Below are 5,378 nucleotides of genomic sequence, written 5' to 3' on the forward strand. Positions count from 1 at the left end.
ACTAAGTTCAAGAATTTGTACTGTAATGTTTGGTCAAATAAATAAAGTTATATGTGTTTGAGTGTAACTGACAGCCGCTCATTTTGGCCCCTTTCCACAATTCCAACTACCTGTTCTGTCCTGCGGGTTTAGCAGGGCGTTTCACCCAACTTCGGCAGTTCTGTGTGTATTCACTGCAACGTGTAGTATAAAATGTCCCTCGCCACTCCTTATAATATTTTCCGGCCACATGTCATCAACTTTGATTTGTTCCAGAAACCGAAGAGCAAATTCGGAACATTGCTGCGGGTCGTAAGGTACTAGGTACTTCATCATCTGAATCTTCTACGGGTACCAGTGTTCTCGAAAGCTATACTGTACACTTATATCATCATCGTCATTCAGTGTGCAACACCGTATTTTAGTCTGGTCGCTAAAACTGGAACTAATTCTTTTCCAGCGTAAACAAGTTCCGTATTAAAGTATCAGCATATTTACCAAGTTTCGCTGCGGTAGGAATACTGCAGCCCACCTGGACCTCTCTGAGTAGCTGCATTTTAATTATCACCAGCCAACGGTTCCCAAGTGGACACCTGTCCATCAAACGCGGATATCAACGAGCGCAGGGTTCCTCTCAACCGTTGTCAGTGTTAGTATACGCATCGGTTTTCGCGCATTATCGACAGTACCAACAATATCGCAAGACAGTATCAAGATAAACGTATGCTCAGTCGTTATCAAGAGGAAGCCACTGGACATTCTAAGTGCAATCGTAGTCACCTTTCACTGAACTGAGGACTAGAATAGAGTGAACTTTAAACTTGCCATGCACCAACTTCATACTGAAGTTTAGTAGTACACTACTGGCCGTTAAAATTGCTACACCAATAAGAAATGCAGATGATAAACGGGTATTCATTGGACAAATATATTATACTAGAACTGACATGTGATTACATTGTCACGCAATTTGGGTACTTAGATCCTGAGAAATCAGTACCCAGAAGAACCACCTCTGGCCGTAATAACGGCCTTGATACGCCTGGGCATTGAGTCAAACAGAGCTTAGATGGCGTGTACAGGTACAGCTGCCCATGCAGCTTCAACACGATACCACAGTTCATCAAGAGTAGTGACTGGCGTATTGTGACGAGCCAGTTGCTCGGCCATCATTGGCCAGACGTTTTCAATTGGTGAGAGATCTGGAGAATGTGCTGGACAGGGCAGCAGTCGAACATTTACTGTGTCCAGAAAGGCCCGTAAATGAGCTGCAACATACGGTCGTGCATTATCCTGCTGAAATGTAGGGTTTTGCAGGGATCGAATGATGGGTAGAGCCACGGGTCGTAACACATCTGAAATGTAACGTCCACTGTTCAAAGTGCCGTCAATGCGAACAAGAGGTGACCGAGACGTGTAACCAATGACACCCCATACCATCACACCGGGCTATACGCCAGTATGGCGATGACGAATACACGCTTCCAATGTGCGTTCACCGCTATGTCGCCAAACACGGATGCGCCCATCATGATGCTATAAACAGAACCTGGATTCATCCGAAAAAATGACGTTTCGCCATTCGTGCACCCAGGTTCGTCGTTGAGTACACCATCGCAGGCACTCCTGTCTGTGATGCAGCGTCAAGGGTAACCGCAGCCATGGTCTCCGAGCTGATAGTCCATGCTACTGCAAAAGTCGTCGAACTGTTCTTGCAGATGGTTGTTGTCTTGCAAACATCCCCATCTGTTGACTCAGGGATTGAGACGTGGCTGCACGATCCGTTACAGCCATGCGGATAAGATGCCTGTCATCTCGACTGCTAGTGATACGAGGCCGTTGGGATCCAGCACGGCATTCCGTATTACCCTCCTGAACCCACCTATTCCATATTCTGCTAACAGTCATTGGATCTCGACCAACGCAGCAATGTCGCGATACGATAAACTGCAATCGCGATAGGCTACAATCCGTCCTTTATCAAAGTCGGAAACGTGATGGTACGCATTTCTCCTCCTTACACGAGGCATCACAACAACGTTCAACCAGGCGTTGCCGGTCAACTGCTGTTTGTGTATGAGAAATCGGTTGTAAACTTTCCTCATGTCAGCACGTTGTAGGTGTCGCCACCGGCGCCAACCTTGTGTGAATGCTCTGAAAAGCTAATCATTTGCATATCACAGCATCTTCTTCCTGTCGGTTAAATGTCGCGTCTATAGCGCGTCATCTTTGTGGTGTAGCAATTTTAAAGGCCAGTAGTGTATGAAGTTACATGTAAAAAATTCCTGTGCATTGTTGCTAATCTGTGTTGACATCGTTTCACAGTAGATATTGCCGAACCCTATTTGACTCTTCAACGAAACTGTTTGGTAGATACCTGAGAATAAGCCACCTCAAAACAGCTACAGTTTCCTGTACTAAGGGGTCCTCTTTTTGTCACATATTTTTGCTAACAACCAAGCTTATTTGGTGAATACAACGCTATTATACGCAACTAGTGGGCTAGCCGCCAGTACAAGAATCGAAACGTAGTTTGTTCACAAAGAAACATCCGTGTTACTGCCGTGAATAGCAGGAATGTGAGAGCTGAACTTTTGGAGATGAAGGATGCCATAAATCTTGCAGAACTCGCGGACACGTAGGTATTAGCAGCGCTCGTGATTTGCCCCAACTGTTTACCCTGCGTCTGAGGCCAGGTTCCTGCTAATACCCAATCTGTGCGCCACAATCGAATTTCCGCATGAAAGCGCACGTTATGTTGACTGACCACATATTACCGAGATCAAAGCAATCCGAAACCATATTTGCACAGAATTCGCGTCGGTAAGCAGATAATAGCCGGACTTTGATGTGCCGCGCAGATGGTAACATAGTGAAATTATTGCGCTCTCGATATTGCCAACCGAGAATCGACTAACCATGCGTCACTAAGATCTGACTATGTCTCTCTTGTAGTATTGATGGTTCTGGTGCAGTACAAATAAATTAAACTCTGTCTTGAGCACACCGATGGCACGTATGCGGCACATTCGGACAAATATTCACTTGTAACGTGTTCAGTAAAGGTTTCCGATCAAAACGGAGGGAAATAGATGTGCTAATACGTAGTGTCCCATGAGGAATGGTCAGTATATAGAGATATGACACGAACACTCATTGGAAGCAAAAAACTTCAAATGGACATAAGCCCTACTCTGAATCGTTTCGGAGAGAGAACTCATTTAACGTGCACTTATTTGGCGTTAGTGGTGCGCACGTATGAGGCATACCCACCCAGCCTCTTTCATTCTAGCGAAACGACCTCAGTCCTTCCTATCTTTTTGTGTGAGATGAGTTTGTGCCATTAAACTAGTCAGTTGAAAGCGCATTTGTCCATGGTGTGTCGTGGATGAAGTAGTGCGACGAACTCGGCGTGTATCAGGGGGAGATCCGTTGACTGTTTGTACAAGCGCCTGTTAAAATGTCACACATCTATAGGGCTTCTGCTGTTGTCGAAGAGTACCGTCGGTGCCTTCAGGAATGTTGAGTTCCTGATCACGGGGTGAAACATGTATTCTTCCGAAGTTCCCATTTTTCTTCTGAACGTGTTGTTACACAACCTGTGTAGCAACACATTGTTGAAATGACGCAGCGTAGTCGTACAACCAGCATATTGTGACTTTCTGCAAGTATCAGTCTCCTACAGATATGAGCATGGCGAACATTACATGCGAAAACTTGTACCCTTTTCGCATGAAGCTGGTCTACAATATTCACACTGGCGAGAATGCCATGAGACTTGAATTTTGTGACTCATTAAATAACAATCGTTATTTGTTTCCATCTCTACTATTCACTGATGAAGCCACATTTACACGGAATGGTATCAAAACACGTGATAATCATCACGCTGCAGTGAAGACAAGTTTCCGGGACCGTTTTTAGATTAAGGTTTGGTGCGATATGATCGGTAACATGTTATAAGCCCAGTCGTTTTAGAAGGTGCTATGACGGATCGATTTAGATGCATTTTTTTTTTTAAACGCAATGTAGTTCAGTACTGGAGCAAGGGGGCATCAACCCACTCTTCATTGTTGCCAGATGTATCGAGATGAATGTGAAGGATAGGGCAGCTTTCAATAGCAGCATTACATGTTCACATTTGAAGGACGACTGTAGCCACAGTTCACTACATGAGATATGGAAGAGTATGATAATGGAGGAGTGTAGGAGTAATAAGCACCAGAATTCAGTTCAGCAGATTGTGACAATGCAGACAGATGGAGCCAGGATGCATCTCATAGAAATAGCCCAAATGACCTATCTTGGCACCAGTTCCTAGGAAGAGCTGGTGGTCAGGTGACTTAGGTTAGCGGAGGTAGCCCAAGTGACCTATCTTCCGGCTATTTTCTTAGGTTAGTAGAGATAACAGTGGTGTGATGCATTATCCTGTTGGAATTTTGAACTTTCTGCCATTTTTCTGGGGGAGGGGAGAGGGTGTTAGGCTAGTGGAGGTTGTCCAATTGACCTATCTGCCCGCCAAAATTCGCCATCTTGAATGACGTCACGGCCGCCATCCTGTATGATGTCATACGCTGTTGCCAAGTTTACAGGGCGCTATCTTGGATACATCTGGCAACAATGGAGAGTGGAATGATGCCCCCCTTGCTCCAATACTTACTTCCATCACGACAGAGCGTCTACACATTTTGCCAGACGTGTGAGGGTCTTCCACTAATCACCACACCTCACGCCATTAGATTTCTGTTTTGACGTTGGATGACACTTAATACACAATAGTCGTCCCATCATGGGCACTATTGCTCTTATTATCAAACGTGCAGATCCACGAAGGCAAGCGAAACATGATTTCCCAAGAGTGCAAAAACGCACTGAAGTTGGCGGTAGGATATTCGAACCTTTTGTGAACTATGCGCCACCTATAACGTGACTTGTACGATAGTGCTTAGAGGTGAATGTGTTAAAAGCTTTTTTTAAATATATACTTCGTGAAACGAATGTTTTAATGTTTACAAAATGTTGTACATGTGTACAGGTTTAGAGCTTATCCCTGGATATTGATCGTTTCTCCTCGGACGCCCTGTATAGTGAGACTCAAAAGAATCTTCCGATTTCATTAGACTGTATCTTCCACTTCAATGAAACTTCAATGAACATAGACATTTGGAATGGATTTTATCTTACGCATTGCTACTAAAAGTTTTCCGTGGTGCCTTTTTTACCATGGTTCATGCGATTAGCGGTAGAGATCTCTCGGTGTTACTAGCACTGCGCTTGCTCGTTCATTACCCAATCAGTTTGCATTTGTATGCCATGACAGTGGTGTCGACGACATATCAATACTGGATATATTCATTCTGCTTCTTGTTATTCGTAAAAAATTGTGTTTATTTTTGGAC

The sequence above is a fragment of the Schistocerca americana genome, chromosome 7 (assembly GCF_021461395.2).
Source record: "Schistocerca americana isolate TAMUIC-IGC-003095 chromosome 7, iqSchAmer2.1, whole genome shotgun sequence".
Classification (NCBI taxonomy): domain Eukaryota; kingdom Metazoa; phylum Arthropoda; class Insecta; order Orthoptera; family Acrididae; genus Schistocerca; species Schistocerca americana.